Source organism: Desmodus rotundus, chromosome 6 (assembly GCF_022682495.2).
Source record: "Desmodus rotundus isolate HL8 chromosome 6, HLdesRot8A.1, whole genome shotgun sequence".
NCBI classification, from domain to species: Eukaryota; Metazoa; Chordata; class Mammalia; order Chiroptera; family Phyllostomidae; genus Desmodus; species Desmodus rotundus.
This window is the reverse complement of record NC_071392.1, coordinates 67,987,631-68,009,517: the sequence shown is the minus strand read 5'-3', so window position 1 is coordinate 68,009,517 and position 21,887 is coordinate 67,987,631. Positions and strand designations below refer to the sequence as shown.

General features: G+C 36.8%; 1 protein-coding gene, 1 long non-coding RNA gene and 1 other non-coding gene across 3 annotated transcripts in view; 2 read left to right on the top strand and 1 right to left on the bottom strand.

Moving 5' to 3' along the window:
• LOC123479214 (uncharacterized) overlaps positions 1-7,380 on the top strand; it is a 42,715-nt gene extending 35,335 nt beyond the window's left edge. Inside the window, exon 3 of the long non-coding RNA XR_006654751.2 lies at positions 7,249-7,380. This is a non-coding gene — a long non-coding RNA (uncharacterized lncRNA). The remainder of the gene's footprint in view (positions 1-7,248) is intronic.
• KCND2 (potassium voltage-gated channel subfamily D member 2) overlaps positions 1-21,887 on the bottom strand; it is a 530,951-nt gene that overhangs the window by 61,861 nt on the left and 447,203 nt on the right. The gene's annotated exons all lie outside the window — the stretch shown is intronic.
• On the top strand, positions 14,225-14,431 carry LOC112299945 (small nucleolar RNA U3). The gene has a single exon (XR_002974325.1). It is a non-coding gene; the product is annotated as a small nucleolar RNA U3 (small nucleolar RNA).

Genomic DNA, 21,887 nt, shown 5'->3' with positions numbered 1-21,887 from the left:
GTCTATATCTGTCCCTTTCCGATTAAAGTATTTCAAAGTCGTAAGCATTTGTTTATAAATTGTGCCTAGCCCCAGACTGCATGGTCCACACACACATGACAATATTTTGCAAAGATGACCTGTAAGGACCTTAGCTAGGTAAGGTATAGGTGTCCCATATGAAAGGCTGTTCCCTAAAATATCAAGCTGGGGTGAGTCTCCCCACAAATTTGTAGAGAGACAACAAAGTTTAAAAAATATATATTTTATTGATTATACTATTACAGTTGTCCCATTTTTTCCTCACCTTTATTCCCCTCCGCCCTGCACCCCTCCTCCCACCATCATTCTCCTACCTTAGTTCATGTCCATGGGTCATACATATAAGTTCTTTGGCTTCTTCATTTCCCATACTGGTCTTAACCTCCCCTGTCTATTTTGTACCTAGCATTTAGGCTTCTTATTCCCTGTTCCTTTTCCCCTATTCTCCCCCTGCCCCCTTCCCACTGATGATCCTCCAGGTGATCTCTATTTCTGTGAATCTCTTCTTGTTCTAGTTGTTTACTTAGTTTGTTTGGTTTTGGGTTTTTTTTAGATTCAGTTATTGATAGTTGTATGTTGTCACTTTACTGTTCATATTTTTGATCATCTTCTTTTTCTTAGATAAGTCCCTTTAGTATTTTATATAATAAGGGCTTGGTGATGATGAACTCCTTTAACTTGACCTTATCTGGGAAGCACTTTTTCTGCCCTTCCATTATAAATGATAGCTTTGCTGGATAGAGTAATCTTAGATGTAGGTCCTTGCCTTCCATGACTTTGAATACTTCTTTCCAGCCCCTTCTTCCCTGCAAGATTTCTTTTGAGAAATCGGCCAATAGTCTTATGGGAACTCCTTTGTAGGTAACTGTCTCCTTTTTTTTTGCTGTTTTTAAGATTCTCTCCTTATCTTTACTCTTAGATAATGTAATTATGATGTGCCTTGGTGTGCACTTCCTTGGTTCCAATTTCTTTGGGACTCTCTGAGCTTCCTGGAACTCCTGGAAGTCTATTTCCTTTGCCAGATTAAGGAAGTTCTCCTTCATTATGTTTTCAAGTAAGTTTTCAATTTCTTGCTCTTCCTCTTCTCCTTCTGGCACACCTATGATATGGATGTTGGAATATTTAAAGTTGTCCTGGTGGTTCCTAAGCCCCTCCTCATTTTTTTGAATTTTCTTTCTTCATTCTGTTCTGATTGAATGTTTATTTCTTCCAAACCATTGATTTGAGCCCTAGTTTCCTTCCCTTCACTGTTGGTTCCCTGTACATTTTCTTTATTTCACTTTTCATAGCCTTCATTTTTTCCTCTATTTTGTGACCATACTCAACCATACTCAACCATTTCTGTGAGCATCCTAATTACCCAGTATTTTGAACTCTGCATCTGATAGGATGGCTATCTGTTCATGACTTAATTGTATTTTTTTCTGGAGCTTTGATCTGTTCTTTCATTTAGGCTATATATATATATATATATATATTTTTTTTTTTTTTTGGTGTGTCTGTTATGTAGTAAGGGGTGGAGCCTTAGGTATTTGCCAGGGCAGGGCAACCCATGTTGCTGCATTGTGACACTGTATGTTGGGGAGGGGGTCCAAGAGGGAACAGTGCCATTTGCTCTGCTCTCTGCCGGCTTTCAGTCACTTCCCCTGCTACCCGCAAGCAAACAGGGCCTTTCTGGTGCTGATTCCTGGGTGGGTGGATTTGTGTATGTCCTAGCACCCTGTGGTTCTCTCCAATGAACTCTCCTGTGAGGCTGGGAGTTTTTCCTGCTGCCTCAACCCCCACAGGTTTTTTCAATGAGAGGGTTTGAGGCTTTATTTCCCCTACTCTGGAGCCCTAGGTTGTATGGTCTGTCTCACTCCCCAGTTGTTCCTCCCGGTTTATCCGCATGGAAATGTGGGACCACCCAGTCTGCCAGCTGCTGCCTTGCTTCAAGTTCTCTTCACCCCAGCTGCCTGTCTCCACCCCTCCTACTGGTCTGGATGAACGTTTCTTCTTTCACTCCTTGGTTGTTGGACTTCCATACAGTTTGATTTTCTGGCAGTTCTGGTTATTTTTTTGTTTTTAAATTTGTTGTTTAAATAAGTTTGTGCAAGGAGGGAAAGTGTATCTACCTATGCCTCCATCTTGGCCAGAAGTCACAAAGTTTTAAAGTTTGAGAAAATGTAGATGACAATTGTATGAAGCTGAAGTTTGGCAAAAGTTGGCTTAAGAATGGAGGCATCAAACGAGTTGCCAAGAGTTGATTTTGAGCCTAATTCTTAGTAAGCAGACAGAGGAGATCATTTTCGCCTTTTTTTAAGTGTTTACATTTTTCATCTTCTTTCGGGCCTTCTCTGTGATATTACTTCACAGAGAAGTAATTATTACTATTATTATTATTATTACTATTATTATTATTACTATTATTACTACTACTACTATTATTATTATTACTATTATTATTATTATTACTAGCCTGTTGTCCCAGGCTAGTAGAAAGGAGAGAGACAGTTGCCCTGGAAAGTGAGACAGGACAATATTCTAGCTGCCATTTGCCCACTGTGTGACCTTAACCACTTTGAATCATAGTTTTTTCTTCTGTAAAATAGAAGTGATAATATTTACCTTTTTTTGGTGAGGATTAATTGGGGGTAGCATATATAGAATAGCCAACACAGAGCTAAAAATGCAACAACCACACATTGGAAGCTTTTACCTCTCTACTTCTTCCTCCTTCCCTTTTCTCCATTTTACCTCTCTTCCCTAGCCATTCATTCTTGGCCTCCTTCCTCTCATTCTTTGTTTATTATCTATTAAAAATATTTAAAAACTACTTTTGTTTGCTAAGTGCTATCCTTGGTACTGAGGATAAATTGGTGCTTGACAGGGAATATTTCCCTGGCCTCATCAGCTTACGGTCTAATGAAAGTGACAAACATTAATCAGAGTGAGACATAATTCAATGTAAAAATTACAACTGCTGCATTTAAATCAAAAGTTCATGGTGCTATTAGAGTGAATAATAGGATTAATATCTTTCTCTTTTTCCCTTTCTGTAAGTATAAACAGAAGAATAAATTATACTAGACTAGAACCCAGAAAATGACTAGCAAATGTGAATGTTTGTATGTTGGTGGATTGATCTTGAAAATTTATGATGGTTGGTACTTCTGCATTTGAAATCTGGAATCAGGAAGTGAATAACAGACATTACAACACAACATTTATATTTCATGTTTGTCTTTTATGCTTCTTTTGCTATTTCTTTTTCTTGGACAGTAGTTGTTTTAGTAGATTTCATCAGTTTACTCTTCCTTTGATTAAATGAATAGAAATTCCTCTGTTCCTCTGGGGGAAAAATGTACTTTGGTGTTCAAAACAGTGGGTTGCCTGGAAACTCTATGTTCAATCACATTACAAACACTCAATAGAAAAGGAAGCTTCTTCCTTCATAGGAGTTTTACTGTAATGAATAAACCTGAGGCAGATTCACAGGATGGAATGCCCTGGAGGGGCTGAAGCTTCTCCCACGCTCTGTGCCTTGGACAGAACAGAGAACTCAAAGTCCCCATCAATATAAGATCTCTTGCCACCAAGTGACAAAAGCCAGTAGTCCCAAACAGAAATCCTAGAAGGGATGGGTCCTTGCAGGGGGCCTTGGAGTCTGGGGTAAAAATAACTTTTTATTAAAGGACTGTTCCTGGGAAATCTCTTTTCCTCACTTGCTCTGCCTGCCAGTGCTGGGGAATCGGGGTCCTGTCAGTATGTGTATGTCACATAATCTAGTATAACATTTCCTCTCATTATAGTAAGTGACTCTTTTAGGAAGGAAACTTGAAGACAAAAATAAAAGATGGCTACCAACAATCTGTAGAGAAAACTTGGAGTTAAGTGATTCACAAAGCACCACAGTCTAGAACCATGAGTTCAGAGTCACCGTTGGTGAAGATCATTCAGCTATGGTGATCTCTGTTGCACTAGGATTGGTCTTTTTGTAATAGACTGCCCCTCCCCCCCAACACACATGATATCTCTCCTCCCACTACCCATCACTTCACTCCACTTCCTTCTCTGGCTACCTCCTTATTTCTCTCCTTCCCCCCCTTTAAAAAAAAAGATTTTATTTATTTATTTTTAGAGAGGGAAGGGAGAGAGAAAAACGGAGAGAAACATCAGTCTGTGGTTACCTCTTGAGCTACCCCCATCGGGGACCTGGCCTACAACCCAGTCATGTGCCCTGACTGGGAAATGAACCAGCAGCTCTTCAGTTCACAAGGTGGCACTCAGTCCACTGAGCCACATCAGCCAGGGCTCTCTTTCCCTTTTTAGCAACTTTCTTTGAGAGTATTGCTGCCTCTGGTTCATCTCCTTTCATTCTCTCTCTATTGCACTCCAATAGTCTTTCTTCCTCATCACTACATCAAAACTGCTCCTTTGAAGGTGCTCTAAGTAGCTGAATCCAAAGGTCAATTCTTTGTTCTAAAATCAGTGTTGATCTTGCTTGATTCATTCACAGAATATGACACAGCCAATCACAAACCCTTCCTAAATACATTTTCTTCACTTGTGTTTATGACCCCACATTCTCCTGTTTTTTCTCATACAAAACTGGCTTCTGCTTCTCAGTCTATATGTTGCATTAATCCCTTTGCATTGGTGTGACCCAGCTCTCAGCATAAGCACTACTTACTTTTTATATTCATATGCATCCTTTGGAGATCATATCCAGTGACCAGCTTCCTAACAGAATTATTACAATAATCCTATTTCTGCCCTGTTCTTCACAGTCCAGTTTGGCCTAGTAGCTAGAGATCCAGTTAAAGCAGATGTTAGAAGTGTCAGAGCTGTTACTTCTCTGCTTCCAACTTTGCATTAGCTTCCAGTTTCACTCTGGATAAAGCCCAAAGTCATTGAAATGGCCTAGAAGACCTATCTATGTGATCCCCTGTTTTGCAAGGCCTTGAGCTCATTCCATACTAGTGCCACTCACTGGTGTTCTTCATAGGCCTAGACATGCTCCTGACTCAGGACTTCTGCTCTTCCCTGGATATCCAATGCTCTTAGGTCTTAAATGTCATCTCAGTGTGTATTTACTGAACTACACTATTTAAATTTCCAACATTTATTCCTCTTCCTAACTCTATACTCATTCCTGTTTTTTTCTGTATCTTGCATCAATCACCCTCTAACATAATATGTATTTTACTTATTTATTTTGCCTCTGTTTCCTACCAGTTCCTTGCACTAAAATGCAAGCTCCATGAAGGTAAAGACCTTTGTCTTCTTTATTCACTGCTGCACTCCCATAGCTTAGAACAGTGGTTGGCACATTGAAGTGGTCAGTAAATATTTCTCAATTGGAGAAATGTGATTGTCAAAAATAGAATTTATTATTTCTGACTTTAAAATACACCCTCATCCTGCTTGATGTGTTTCTACTTTACTTCCTACTCCCTTCTGCTTCCTGTGTGCTGATCCAGTATCCTGTTCTCACTGAGTGGATGGCAGGCAAAGATGATGGTGTGGGTGATGCCAACAGAACTATGTCAGTAGATGGAGTTGGTGCTGTCGTGCCTCTGCTTGTCTGTGCAAGGCTGGGATTCTCTCCCCTCTGCACTGAAGCCACCATTCACTGACACTTGGAAATGACTACATGCTGAGTGTCAGGACCTCTATGGGGGTTATTTATGGATTTCTTTCTTTTATAAGAAGTATTACATGAAAAAGTGATAGAACTATCTTTGTGTATATGAATGTTTTTATTTAAAAAAGAATAAAGCATATTTAAAAGTTAGTCTGAAGAAGGTATTTTTCTGCATGCTTTACACTTGAATAATACATTAGCTCTTCATGGACAAGTACCAGGGCACATACTTTGTTTATGAATGCCTGAAAAGAAGTAATAATTCCATTTTTTGATAAAAAGTTATCATTGACAATAAAACATTTTCTAGTGCCAGAATCATGTAGGGAGATTTGTGCTGTGATTTACCAGGTGCCACAGGGAAATTCAGGAGGTATTCAGCAGTGTCAGTGATGTGACTGGAACTTCTACATGCCCGTCGGCAGATGCTAAAAAAGATTTAAATGATGGGCTCTGGAAAAATCTCTGAGCTCTTCTTCTTCACAACACTGGTAGAGAGAACCAAGAATCTTCCTGCTTAGCTGATGGATTCTCTGGGGAATTCCTTAATGGAGAATATTCCCAAGATAAAAGGTTGTTTATTCTCCTATGACCATTTTATTTATTTGCCTCTAAGGAGAAAAAATAAAATGGCTTCAAAATGAAGCTAACTTACACAAATACCATGCTACAGAGAAGCACATTACTGGACTCTTCAACTGCATTATCCAACTAGTTTTAGAGAGAAAGATAGTGATAATTTATGACCAACTTTTCATATAAATCATAATTACTAAACTAGAATATTGATTCCAGAATAAAACGAGGGGCAACCGGAATCATAAATCTTCTGATTTGGAATTTATTATATATTTCAAGTAAATACTAGGTCTAAATTGTACAGATGTGACTTGAGACTCACGCGCCTTATAAACAAAAATATAGCCAACTATGAAATCAGATTATTGAGCTGGAAACATTTAAGTTCAAAGACAAAATTAAACACCTATTTCAATGGATGTATCTAAGGCATAATGTTTTTAAAGAGAATCAAATTTTTATTGCAGTGTTACTCACTGTGATGAAATTAATGACAAGAAAAAAGAAAACAATACCAATATTTCCTGGTGTTCTGTTTTGTGCTTATCAAATGTTTTTATTTTGTGTCCTGTGTTGTATTTTTCTCATCCAGAAACAAAAATGCAAAGTGATGTTGCAAGTGAATATCTGAGTTAGGTCCACTGCTGTGCACTTTTAGCTCCTAGTCCCATTTTTCATGAGATGAGACTGTAATACAGTGGTGCTGCACGTGCATTACCACCGTGGTACAGTTCTCCAAGCACCTGGAAGAACGGGAAGGCACAGACGGGGACTGAGTATGTATTGTTTGGGCCCATCACTGAGTTATCTCATCTGTACAAAACCTTTTTTTTGCATATTCAGGATCTCGCTATTGGCATAGAGTAGCTTAGACTTCCTTTCCATGTGCTCAGTCTTATAAGATCTTTTTTGAGAGTATTAACACCAGTAAATATAGACAAAAGTATTTGCAGAGTAGTACAGGTAGCCCCGTTTTTTAAATTTTTCTTTAATTCTTATTCTTTACTTTTTTTTTCTTTGAGGATTATGTTTTGGAATCAAGATGGAGTCTTGCAGCAAACACTGAGGATGACAGACGTGATTTTCAGAAGCACAGAGATGAAGACTATGAATTACTCACTGCTCTGTGCAACGTCTCCGGGGCCTGCGAAGACCTCCACCCATAGATAAGGTTTGTCAAATTACAGATCGAGGGTGAATTTGGCCATCCTAATGTTTATGTACAGCCTACACGCTAAGGATGGTTCTTAAATTTTTAAATGACTAAAAAAATTCAAAAGAAGAATAATGCATGACAACTGAAAATGGTATGAAACCCAAATGTCAGTGCCTATAAAGTTTTATTGGAATTCCATGTGTTTATCTGCCTATTCTCTATGATTGCTTTCATGCTTCAACAGCAGAGCTGAGTAGTTTTGAGAGAAATCATATGGCCTGCAAAGCTGAAAATATTTACTATCTGGTGCTTTATAAAAAATGTTTGTGAACTTCCCCTAAAATTGCTGGTAAATCACTTGCAATTTTTTACATTAGTTGTAAACTCAGGGATAAATATGTCTGTTACTTAGTATAGCTTTAGTTTTTGCAGTCTTAGCTGTTAAGAAAGGCACATTCACCCAGGTAGTGGACTGAACCTGAGATTCAAGAATGCATTCTCTAGGTTGCAGTAAGGATTCAGCCTCATGGTCTAGACATGATGCTTTTTATACTATCATATTGGAGCAGTGATTTGTCTACTCTTAATTTACTAGCAAAACATACTTAATATCATAATTAACAATAGTATAGTAAGTAATAGTATAATAAAATAACAAATTCAATAACAAAATTGATACTTTTGAAAGAAATAATCTGTTTTAGAAAGGGGAAGTGTTTTATTTTATTTTTACTTTTTAAAATTTATTTATTTATTTTTATTTTATTTTTTTCCATTACTATTTAGGCCCCTTATACATCCCTTCCTAACTCCACAATCACCACACTGTTGTCTATATCCATGAGTTCTTTTTTCTTTTTGCTCAATCCCTATACCCATACCCTCCCCCTTTAGCTGTCAGCCTGTTCTCCACCTATGAGTCTCTCTCTGTTTTGCTTGTTAGTTCAGTTTGTTCATTAGATTCCACATATGAGTGAAATCATATGGTATCTGTCTTTCTCTGACTGGCTTATTTCACTTAGCATAATGTTTTCCAGTTCCATCCATACTGTCAGAAAGGGTAAAATTTTCTTCTTTTTTATGGCTGAGTAGAATTCCATTGTGTATAAACTTCAATCCCAATTTCACTATCTGTTAAGGATTATGTATTTATGTGCCCTGCCCTTAATTTTATGAAAACACTGTGATTGGTATTATTATTTATTATGACTTAAAATTTAATCTTACTTTAGAATTCAGGTATTCTTATATGGTGCTCCAGAACTACAAACATGTTTGCTCTAAAGATCTCCCATCTATCTCCCTCAGAGGCTAATGTCTTGACCTTCGTTAGAGATAAAGTCTTCTGACTGTTGTCTGTTTACATTACAGGAGTGACTACAGGATGAGGGGAATGATTAATCTTTTCAGTCTCTTGAATATGCTCTTTGAGGTCAAGGAATTTTTCCTTCTTTACCTTATAAGGGTCTCAGAAAAAAGGCAGAAAGAGATTCTGATAGGGCAACTCTTGAGCAGGAGGGGAGAGGGGTAAAAAGAGGTTCTTTTTGCATTGGGATGATATTGCTTTTTACTTTTTCTTAGTAGGAGGGAATTCTAAAAAAAAAATTTGCTTGGTCAGAATGTTCCTTAGAAATTGCTTTTACAGAAAACTTTGTCCCATATGCAGAACCAAACATATTTTATCAGGATTCAAATACAGCTGTGGAGTAGAAACCTAACTGCCTTTATGCCAGGAGACATGGAGTTGACACTGCGATGCTAAATGAAACTGGGTTCTGCAGTGACAAATAGCTCGTAGAGCAGGAGTTAACTACACTGAATTTGGGAATTTCTGTCTTCATCTGTGTGATTATATATTTATCTTAGACTTCCAAATTCTGTCAGTTGACACTGTGGCATCTGATATCACCGTATCAGCTTCCAAGTATTACACACATATTGTCAAATGATTGTCCCTCATCCACATGTAATCTGAAGAGAAGTATTTGTGAGAACCTGGACAATCTCCTGTATGAGTATATATATTGGACCATGACAGATCTAATGATGTTGAAGAAGAGCTTACATGATCTTAGTGCTTAGGTAACTGCCCAATTTCTAACCAGATCTGTAAGGGTGGTCTTCACTGTCCTGAAGGGAAGGAGTTCATTTTTCTCCTAGTCTTGCTGTAGACACACACAGAGGCTCTGTCAGCCCTCATCTATGTTGCGGTCTCTGGGCCTTGCTGTAAACTGCGTCCGAGCCTTAGGGTTTACCAGCGTCTACCTGGAGTAACTACCAAAAGACACAGTATCTACCCAGAGTATGCAACTTCCTGTGTAGCTGAAAGTTAGCTTGCATTGCAAAACTTTTGACTTCTTAAAATAAAATCTGGCGGGAATAGCATGAAATATACTAACCAATCTGCTACCATTCTTATTATGTAAGAGGGAAATTCAAATACACTCTTATTCCAGGAGAGCATCTTATAATTGTTTTTTAAAAAATTAATCTTTACCTCCTCGAAATTTTACCTCCTTGAAACTTCTACTTACATGTAGTTGCTTAAGCCATGAAGCCTGGGGCACTAAGATGAGTGTGCTAACTTGAATTTATGAAATATATTTTAGCAAAGATGAACTTGCTATATTTAAAGGTGCCAGGTTTATGGCTATTCCATACTAGCAAGTGCAAAAAGAGTTCAGTCCTTTGTACAAAATTAGGCCTTGTCTTGACAGAGGCTTTCTAGTTAATCAGCAGTATCCTCTTGCTTTTAGGTAATAATGAAATACTCCATCTTCTTCTTATAACTATTTTACTAAATAAAGGCTCTATTTGGAGATGACCCCTATTGTCTCAATAGCTCAAGTAAGAGACAGAGAAACATAAAATCAGAAAAAGAACAAGGTAATTTTACACAAGCTACAATGGAATCATCTGTGTTTACTCCACCATTCCAACCATTACTCCACCTACATTTAAGCTCTCAGAACTCAAGTCTGTTGAACCTCCTAAATGTCATTTCTATATCTAATTCATTTTTTTCTTCAAGAAAAATCAAAAGGAAATAATATTTTGATTATTCAGAGTTCTCATCCTCTACCTTATCTAAGTTTCTGTATTAGAACTTGCTTATAACATTTTTAAGTATATTTTAGTAATTATGCTATTACAGTTGTTCCATTTGTTTTTCCTCTTTATTCCCTTCTGCCCTGCATTCCCCCTCCTTCCTGCATCCACCCTCCCCTTAGTTCATGTCCATGGATTGTAAATATAAGTTCTTTGGCTTCTCCATTTCCTATACTATTCTTAACCTCCCCTTGTCTATTTTGTGCCTACCAATTATACTACTTATTCCCTGTACCTTTTCCCCCACTCTCCCCTTTCCCACTGATCCCCTTCATGTGATCTCCATTTCTATGAATCTCTTCCTGTTCTAGTTGTTTGCTTAGTTTTTGTTTTTGTTTTTCAGTTCAGTTGTTGATAGTTCTGAGTATGTTGTCATTTTACTGTTCATAGTTTCAATCTTTTTCTTAGATAAGTCCCTTTAACATTTTATATAGTAATGGCTTGGTGAAGTTCCTAAGCCTCTCCTCATTTTTTTGAATTCTTGTTCATCCTGTTCCAGTTAGATGTTTACTTCTTCCTTTTTTTCCAAATTGATGCTTTGAGTCCCAGTTTCCTCCCTTTCACTGTTGTTTCCCTGTATATTTTCCTTTATTTCAATTTGTGTAGCCTTCATTTCCTCCTTTATTTTTTGAACATACTCAACAATTTCTGTGAGCATCCTGATTACCTGTGTTTTGAACTCTGCATCTGATAGGTGGTCTATCTCCTTGTTGCTTAGTTCTTTCTCTGGAGTTTTGATCTGTTTTTTCATTTGGGCCATATTTATTTATTTTGGCAAATCTGTTACATTGTAAGGGGTGGAGTCTTAGGCATTCACCAGAGTGGGATTGTGGCACTGTATGTGGGGGAGGGATCAGAGAGGGAACAATGCTGCTTGCTAGCTTACTCAGCTCTTACCCCAGTTTGTCACTTCCTTTGCTTCCCAGAAGTGGACTGTGCCCTTTCAGGTGCTGATTCCCAGGTGGGTAGCCTTGTGTGTGTTTTATAATCTTGTGTGCCTCTCCAATGGACTCTCTTGTGAGAATGGGAGTTTCTGCTGCCTCAACTGTCCAGATTTTTTTACAGTCAGAGGTTTTGAGGCTTTAGCTTCCCACACTATAACTCTGGGTTGTGTGGTCTCCCAACTTATCTACATGCGAATGTAGGATATTCTGGTCTGCCAGCCACCACCTTGCCTGCCTGAACCACCAGCTCTGACTTGTTGTGGGTCCTGTTCACCCCAGGTACCCATCTCCACCCCTCCTACCAGTCTGGATGAATGTCTCTTCTTTAACTCCTTGGTTATCGGACTTCTCCACAATTTGATTTTCTGGCAATTCTGATTTTGTTTTTCTGTCTTATAGATTGGTTGTTATCCTTCTTTTGGTTGTGTGAAGAAGTGAAGCGTATCTACCTATGCCTCCATCTTGGCTGGAACTCTCAGAACTTGCTTATGTCATAACTATGCATATATGATCTGGTCACTGATTACAGTGCTATCCTCAAATTTTTCATGCTCCTTAATCATCTTTTCTTTCTGAGCGTAGAATGTCCTAATTGTGTTATACACATTCAAATTGTACATATATTATATGCCAGTTATAATATTATTTATATACTTTAAAAATTATTCCTTTTGCTAAATATCTTGTAAAAGAGGACTTATCACATTTGTTTTGAGTCTTTGCTTCTTGAACTAACTATAAAATACTACTTGCATATTAATAACATACACTAATAACTAATACTAATACTAGTAACATCAAGACCACATCCAACTCATTGTTTTGATGTTATTCTTTTTCACAGAGGATAAAAGTCTTCTGAGTTCCCCTGACATCTTTCAACACCATGCCTTACAGTTTTTAGGATACTTATCATTACTAGTTTATCCCCGTGGTGACTTGTTTAAGAAATGAGAGCTAGTCACCTGCATTTGCAATGTCATTATCAGAGAAAGCTAATCGACAATTGCAGAACTTTCTCACGTATTCATCAAATAGCCACTGAGTGATAGACGCTATGCTTGGTGCCTGAAATGAAACTTGCCTCAGACTGCTAGGAGGAGAGAGTAATTTCCCCAGTTAGCCTCTGTGCTTTCAGAATTGGTTAAAAGTCAGAATCTTATGAGATTTTTCAGGTGAAAAATTGCACTCATATTTAGTGTGCTTTTTTCTGGCAATTATTGGTGCTTTCTTTTTCTACAGTCATATCCCTTTCTCTTTTTCTAAAGAAGGCCAAATTTCCTTGGGTAGGGGATAGTATTTTTCTCTGAAAAAAGGCACCCAACCATGTTTTTTAAGTCAGTCATGGCAATCTTGATTGTCTTTGCCAATAATTGGTTTGTGAATTGGAGAAGCAGTTTTAGCCAATAAGATAGCTGGGAGTCTGCTGAAAGTCCCTGATACATGGGAAGACTTCTTTATTCACTTGAAAGTTGTTCTGTGAAGACATGATATTTACAGCTGCTATAGTCATCTGAAAACTTTAGGCAGAGATATCACCAACATACCAAATGATGGCAGAGCAGAAGAGAGGAACAAACATCATAAAGCTACCAAATCAACCACGGGACTGCCTAACTCAAGTTCTTGTTGAGACAATAAATGACTATTTCTTAAAGTACTTTTAATAGGGCATTGTGTTACATATAGCTAGCAAATCTTAAACAATATACTTGTATATTAACCATGTTCCCAAATAATCTAAGTCATTGCTTCGTTTCTAAAGTTTTTCTTAGCTGTAGCTGTATAATGTTGAAAGACTACTGATGTCTCAATAATCATTGAAATAGCTAATCAACAGGACTATTTTTCATACTATTAATGGAGAGATAGGGTGATTTTTTGGCTGGTTCTGTGGATTCTTTGTACTTTTTGTGTATATTAGTGTCTAATAGAGAGAATAGCATAACATAGAAATCTTAACTGTTTTACATTCTGTTTCAACTCACAGTTCTAGATTTAAATTTATCCTGTATTTTATCCATTAGAAAAAGTGACCATTACTGAAAATGTATCTGAAAGATTGCTAACTTTAAATTTTAAATGTTGAGATAATATGATTTGTTGTGGTCAGCAACAGAGGTATTATTAATATTATCTTTTATTCCTCCACGTACATTTGAAGGAAATACTTGATATAATAAAAACAACCTTTATTTAGAGAAAACATGCAGAAACTTGTGAAATTATGTTTATGTTCCTTAACTTGGAAAAAGAAAAATGAGGTTACTATTGCATTGAAGAAATGAATTAGTTTAAGTTATAACTTATGTTCTTTCAGAGTTAGATTTTATTTGTGAAAATGAGATAATAAACTGCAATTAAAGCTAATTTATATTCAATACATCATGTAGGATTTTACCATTTTCTTTTAAACAGCATCTTTTCTATTGCATTATTATCTACTTAAAGTTTAACTATGCCTTTTTGTAAGTTTCATTAAATTACCTCTAAGTTAGCATTAGGTGCTTAATGAGCCTAATTATGTTATTATGAGATAATTAAAACCCTTTTATATGGACATTCAGCATGGGATATTTCTTTGTAGGGTATTAAAAATAATCCTTAATCTCTGATATGAAACCAGCATTCACATAGTATACCTGTTTTTTCTCAGCAATACTGCTGACAAATAAGCTTATTGGTATTCAACAATGAAAATGTTAATAGTTACGACCAAAGGATAGAGAGAAATTATGAAGCCCAAAACACATTTATGTACATACTAGAGTTTGATAAAAATTGAGTAGAAAGACTATACTTTCAGGGATCATTTTTATAGATCTTTACTAGAGAAGTTTCTCTGAACTTGTAGAGCACTTGAAGACACAAGAAGGAGGTGCAGTCCTGAGTGTGAAGCCGGCTTTTGGTGTTGCTTTTGCAACTGCCAATAACCATTGATGATTGTTCTTCTCTTCCTTTGGAAGAGTAAGAGGGAGAGAACGCAGTCTGAGTGGTTTCTTAAAAAAAATTGAATAGAAAGAAATTTAGTAACATTCTACTAATGTCAAGATGCTTACTTCTTCATTTTATAGAGGTGGGTATAGAAATTTTTTATTTGTTACTGATGCACTGTGAACATCTCTACAGAAATGTCACCAGATGTTGTTGCAGGTGCAGCTGTGTGTACAGAAAGAATGTTTATTTAGAGCACGATGATCTTTCTTCCTCCCACATACTCCCCATTCCTCTATCAAACCCTTCCTCACTGCTGATAGTAGAATCTGGAAGCATTACATCTGGAAGGAATGTTTTAATCCAAGTATGCCACTTCTACACCCCTTCCATCTCCATCCAGGGAGGAGGAAATTGAGACAGAAACCCAAAGCTCCTTAATTATTTAGTAGCAGTAGAGACCCCAGAACTCTTCATTTCAGTCCAGTACCCAGAAATGAATAGTCCTGGAGAGTCTCAGCTTTTTAGGGCCATAAATCCCAGCCAAATTCCACTTTGACGTATCTCCTTCAGAAAACTGCTTACTGTATGCATATAACCTGAGATGCACTATCTGTGAATAAGTTGTTCAAAATGTGAAATTAATCTCAGTCCTTGGATGTGAACTATGGGATTTTACCTTCAGGTACTACCCAGCATGGCATTACTGATAGTCCAACAGCTATACCAACTGGAGTACCATGTAAGCATATAGGTCAGGGGCCTCAAGACTGGAGGGGACCTGCCTCTTTGATACAGTGTTTGGGTATTTCTATCTGGATGGCTTGTCAGTGCCTTGAATCCATTTCATTTCAAATTAAAGTTATCACTGTTCCCTATGAACTTATTTCTTCACACAACAAATATTTAACTACTTCTTTGTGTAGATAAAACAAATTTGTTTCTCCCAAAGAGCTTACAAAGTATTGGATTAGACTCAAAATAAATTCATATTTAATATAATAAAAGGCAGCAATAAAAGCTTTGCAAATGAAGCAAAGTAAGTGGTTAGGAAGGTGGTGCGCTGGAAAACAACATGGACTGGGTGGCCAGAGAACTCCTTCCTAATATGACATTTGATCAAAGATCCCATGTATGTGGCACCATGTGTTATTCGCCTTAAACTTGCTTTATTCACTCATCAAGTACTTGTTATGTGTCCTCTGCTGTGGGGCATGCTGCCGGGTGCTGTACCTGGATGATACCGTGTGAAGTCGTTTCCCTCACGGGGCTCATAGTCTGGTATCAGAGATACAACCTGATTGTGTAACTAGACAAACAGTGGTGGAAAATGTAGAAGAGCAACATGGGTAATGTGCAAGGGAATTCAGGAGACAGAAAGTAAAGGAAGAAAATGTTCATTTGTATTAATCTGGTCTGGCCGGCCACACATGGATTAAGGAGGTGGTGATGATACATTTTCCTCCTTTGTATCTCAGCTTCCTAGCACAGTGCTTTCCCTGTGTGCTTTTTTGTTTGGATGATGGAAGTTTGCTGTAGCTGATGACTGTTGTTCTCTGAATCTTGTTCCTCAGTTAGTGACTGCTCTCCTTCAAAATGTTCTGTAGGAGATAAATATTCACTCACATATAAATGCATCATGCCTAAAAACAAAGTTCATCTTTCTTTTAAAATTTGCTCAACTATATTTACCCAAATTTAAGCCTTCTCAGACTTCTTCCTCTATCTTAATCTATCAGTATCCTCATTATGAAGAGATGACTTTGTTTGACCAAGTCAATCTACATAGTTATCAGAGGCACATGAGCAACACATGTTTAAGTGAGCAAATGAATAATGATAAGACCCCTTTCTGGGTATTGGATTTAATATTGTATGAATTGTTATTTAGATAGGCTTTTCATGATTTAAGGGAGCAGAGAAATGCAGATAATTTTTAAAAAGAAGCTTGTAAAAGGCTTGTCCAACTTGAACTCCAGGGTTCTTCTTTTTTTTTTGATCCTCACCTGAGGACATGCTCCTTAATTTTAGAGAAAGAGGAAGGGAGGAAGGGAGGGAGGGAAGGAAGAAAGGAGGGGGAGAGAGAGAGACAGAGAAACAGAAACATCCCTGTGAAAGAGAAACATCAGTCGGTTGACTCCCATATGCGCACTGCCTGAGGATCAAACCTGCAACCTTTTTGTGTATGGGACAGTGCTCCAACCAGCTGAGCCACCTGGCCAGGGCTCCGTGGTTGTTCTTACTAGAGCAGTAGAACTTCCATTTCTAGGGCTTGGTTAGATGGCCATTTTCTTAAAGCAGGTAAAAAAATAATTAAAAGAACTAAAACAATACATGTGTTAAATATTCTGTATGAATTTAAATACATTCAGGATTGTCTTCTTTTGTGATCCCTTTCAAATCCCAAGTGTCTCATTTTAAAAAGGAATCATTTCAGTTCCTCTTTCAGTCAAAAGATTAAACCACTTTAATTTTCTGAAGAAAAAAGCCTCCAAAGCCACACAGAAGTTTTTAATACTGCCCAAATGTAAGCTGAATTCTCCAGAATGCCTGCCTCTAAGGTAAACAGAATCCATTAAAATGTAGTTATTAAGCCCTATGAACAGGAAACAATATTAGAAGCCCAAAAATGATAGCTTTGGGGCAATGAAATTCATTGGAAGGAGAATACAGAGCAGGAACAAAAAAGGGAGAGGGATCCTTTAGTACCAAAAAAAGATTATGATGAAAAATACAACTAATTAGCATTTTCATTGTTTCTTTCAATAAAAAATCTCAAGACACTTTATGGGACAAGTAGGGTGATAAAAATGAAGCCTCAGGGTAGGCTACCAGATGGAATAATATGTACAGGATGGAAATATATACAAATATGGAAACTTCACTGTTTATGTAAGCTGTGTAACTGCCCAATCATGTTGTCTGTATATATTCCCCACCACACTTAGCACTTTGGAAGGGCTTCAAGTGTCACAGTAACATAAAGAATTTAGAAGGTATTACAACCTTACAAGTGTAACTCTAAACTCATGTGCAATTGGGTCAAATTTCTGAAGTTTTATGTTCTAAACTAAAAATACACACATATACAATGTATGCACACACTCAAAACTGGACTGTGTATTTATAATACGCCCTTGTGTGAAGGAATATATATATACATATATATATACACATACACATATATATATTCTCTCTCTGCTCTCTCTATATGTATATAGAGAGATAGCTAAAATATAAAAGATATACACACATATATGTATGTTTACATATATACATGTATATGTTATATATGATGAGAGTTCTAGGGAATAAAAAATATACATATATTTTTGTAGTATTAAGTCCTGTGCAATCAAATGCAACAGCACTTAGAAAATACATAATATTTACTTAGCTGCTGGTATAAATGTAAGTGATGTTCCTGCTAAGGTCAGATTTTCCTAACCATCTTAGAGTTAATATTCAAGAATCATAGTGAAGCTTAAATGTAACCCATGCTAATAACACAGGACATGTGTTCTGTTCAGATAAGGCTTACTTTCAGTAAATGAAGTGAAGGATCAGCCTTCATCTCAATTCATTAAAATCATCTATTGCACTGACAATTCAACAAAAATCGCTCACAAATTAATGATTCTATTTCTAATAAAATATATAGATGGAACATTGATTAAACTATATGGACTACTGATTAATTTTATGAACCCTAAAATAACACTACTACACATGTTCTTACTGACCTAGAAATAAGCTTGAATCTTCTTTTAAAACATTAGTCAACTTAGAAATTAAATAACTCATTATATTGCAATTTTTTCCTGTATTAACTAGTTTTTGGAGTATCTTAGCATTTTGAAAGCAAAAATGAAAGTACTAACACCATATACATGGTCTGATGCAAATAATACCCCTTTTTATTACACAATCCTTTATTATAAAATCATAAGCATGTAATTATGTAACATAACAATAGCATGCTTAAGCACATCATATGACATTTCAGGTGAAACGGTCAAATAGTTATCCATCTCATGCGAGACATTCATGTACCCTACCAGCCACACTGAAACAAGAATTACTTCTGATGCATACTGTATATTCACTGGAGATGTTGTCCAAAATCTGACAGACTTTATCTAATTTATGCTTCTGATGTCCTTGGAAGTCGGAGGCCTGTGTTTTATCTTTGAAATATTCAAGTTTCTGTTATTTAAAGTATCATTTGAATCAGCATTGGGTATTTCACATACACAAGTTCTGCCCACCAACTATAGATGGTCATAAAACGTAAGTACACACCAACCTCTGCCCGTAATTATTTCACAAGGACTAGCTGGATAGGTAGTTTCTGGAACTCAAAAGTGATAAAAATGTCAAATTACTACATTTTACACCAGAAGCTAATATAACTAATATAATATTTTATACCAACTGTACTAAATTTTTTAAAAAGTGGCCTGTTCCACATTATTTTCATCATTCTTTTCTGGATCTTATCAGTTTCTTGAATTCTGTTCCCTGGAACTGATTCATTCTAAGGTGACTGAATACTCATAGACCCTCTGATATCAGGCATGGGGCTATTTACATTTATTTACAGATGTTCTCCTTGTAGCACTGTCTCTATTGCTATTATATTTTGATTCTTTAAAAAAAATTTCTACTAGGCCCAATACCTGTGATTTCTGCCTTCATTCAGTTCCAAAAGCTTTGCTGCAGTCGCCTCTGCTCTTAAGTCCTGGCAGACTGGCAGCGTCTGTGACAGAAGAAAAGAAGAGCAGCTTTCATCTTACCGTGATCACTGTGCCACGAACTTGCCTGGCTCTTCCACAGTGATTGCTGGTTGGGTTGATAGGGTGTTTAATCAGTGAGGACCCAACTTCACTAGTTGTGATTTTGTGATCTCAGGTTTCTGTCCCTCTATAGCACAGCAAATCTGATTACTTCAGATTAGCTCTTTAAAAGAAGGTACCAATCTTAGTGCCTATGTAGATTGTGGTGCCCAGATCCCTCTTTTCTCCCTTCTATTCTGCATCATCAGATAGTTGGAGTTTTAAGCATTTTAGTCATCAATTTTGAAATGGCTAGAGATGCAAGGGAAGGAAATGTAAGAAAACTAGAAAAATAAGACTGGTTACCATGACAAATATATATACAGTATTTCCCAAGAGAAATGCAAATCATTGATGAGAATTTTTGCTTACTTCTTAACTCATCTTTGATTTCTTTCAAGTATATTTTTCTTCAAATAAATCAGATTATAATACTCAATGAATTATTAAAAATATGAATTTGTAGCCAATGTAGAATTCCTGTATTCTAAAATGAATAAGTATGTATTAAGCCAGAGACAGAATATACTACAAGTAACTCTACAACCCGGAAAGACAAACAATCCATACGATTTGAAAACATCTAGAAACTAAAGTTGGTGTAGTTAAATTAATGAGGCAACGCTGAGCACAGTGGGACAAAGTGATGCTTAAACTGCAATTAAACAAAGTGAGATACATCCAAAATGTGTTTTCAGTTAATGATAAAATTCCATTTAATTGCAAAAAAGAAAGGAAATCATTTAAAAACAAGACTCCATGGGAAAAGAATCAAAGAAAATCCTTTAACTTTGGCAATACAAAAGCAACTGGCAAAAACAATTCGACACAGCAGCCATTAGTGAGCGTTTCTAAATGGTAGGTTGTTTCGGTGCTGAGAATAGAAAAATGGCTAAGTGGATGCTGCACTTAGATAACTTACAAACTAGTCAAGAAACAACAGATATCTGACTCATTATACTACTGTGATAAATTAGATCAGTGAGGAATAAGCAGAGTGTTATGAGGGCACAATAACCTTTGAGGAGGTTCTCAGTCCTGACACCGGCAGTTCTAGGAGCATGCGCATAGGCTTGAGGTGGAAATAGGTAAGTGGCAGAGGGGAAGTCTCTCTACACTTCATTCCTATACATATCCCAGAGACTCACACATATGGTGCGCATTAGCATGCATCCGCCATAGACAAAAATGAAAACTTAATAATGAATCAACGGTTAGAAACCCAAGAGGTCAGCAAGCTTCAGTTATATGAACAAAGTTGAACAATTTGTTCTAATTCTAAACAGATAGTCAAAAAGTTGCGATTTGATGAAAGGCTTGTAAGAAAAGTGATAGAAAGAAGTCGTATTTTGAAAAAGCCTGTGGGTAAGGAAAGTTGTCTTTTAAAACTTCTAATCAAGGCTGGGAAAATGGTTTTAGTAAATAGTCATTATAAAATTCTGTAAAAATCAAGGACTTGCTTTTTAAAGGGATATACATTGAAGGCATTTATTTTAAATCAGTTTTATTATCAAGACATACTTTATTATTTTACTTTCTTGAACTATGTGATGGGAACTGTCCCATCACACAGGCACCCCGAGTGGGATGTAAGCAAAATGCAGTAATGTTACATTTGAGGGCCTTGGGCCTTGTGTGGCCCATGGTGGTTGACCACGGAGCTAGAAGTTTATCTAACTGTAGAACTAGGCAAACATACCAATAAATTACTTTTAGGATGTGGTTGTATTTTTTTAATAAGGGTAGGAAAAATTTAGTAACTTGAGGGATCAGGCTATCTGAAAATATTTATATAAGAAAATACTCAGACATATATAATATAATTGGGTCTATTAATGATTTTCCCAAAGGAAATTCTTATACAAATGTAACATTTCTAAACCTCTCATATCTTCATTCTTTGATTTATTCTTCCAACAACTTACATTGATTGAATTTATATGAGAGCTTCAGGTTACAAAGACAAAGTTTTTCAAAGACTTAAACCTAGTGTCTTAGATTCACAGGTAAAGGTCTATTACGGCAATAATATACATGGAATATATGAAAATACATAAAATGCCTTTGTATTTCATTAGAGGGCACCCAGGTTAGGCTGGCCTGTGGCAGGTCATTTAAGTAAGGCTCTTTACTGGGCTATCTGTGTTGAATTTTGAGAGAGAAGTTAGAGGTAGAAATGTAAGACAGGAAGGCTGCACAAAGGCACTGAGGGAAGGGAATGTAAACTTTCTAAACTCCTCAGGATGCCTGGAGTACAGACTGGCAAAGGCAGATGATGTAGTGTGTTGTCTGAATGTCATGGAGGGCATTTGATGCCATAATTAGGACTTGGATTTCATTTTTTAGGCTATGAGGAACCGTTGAAAAATTTATAGCGAGGAAATGACATAAGATTTGCATATTAGCAAGCTCATTCTGGCTGCTGTGCGAAGGATTGATTAGAGCAAGGGAAGACAAGACAGGAGACTAGTGAAGAGGATGATGAAGTATTTGAGAGAGATGTAATATACAGAGTAGGAGGACAGGTTTTTGATCTGTAGAATTATTTGGTAACCAAGTAGAAATGGTGGCTGAAGAAACTGAATGCACCTGTGATGATTCCCAGATTTCTGGTTGGGCAGTTGGTTAGATGTAGGTGCCTCTCATCAGTATAGGAATAAAAGAGAAAAGTAAATTTTGAGTAA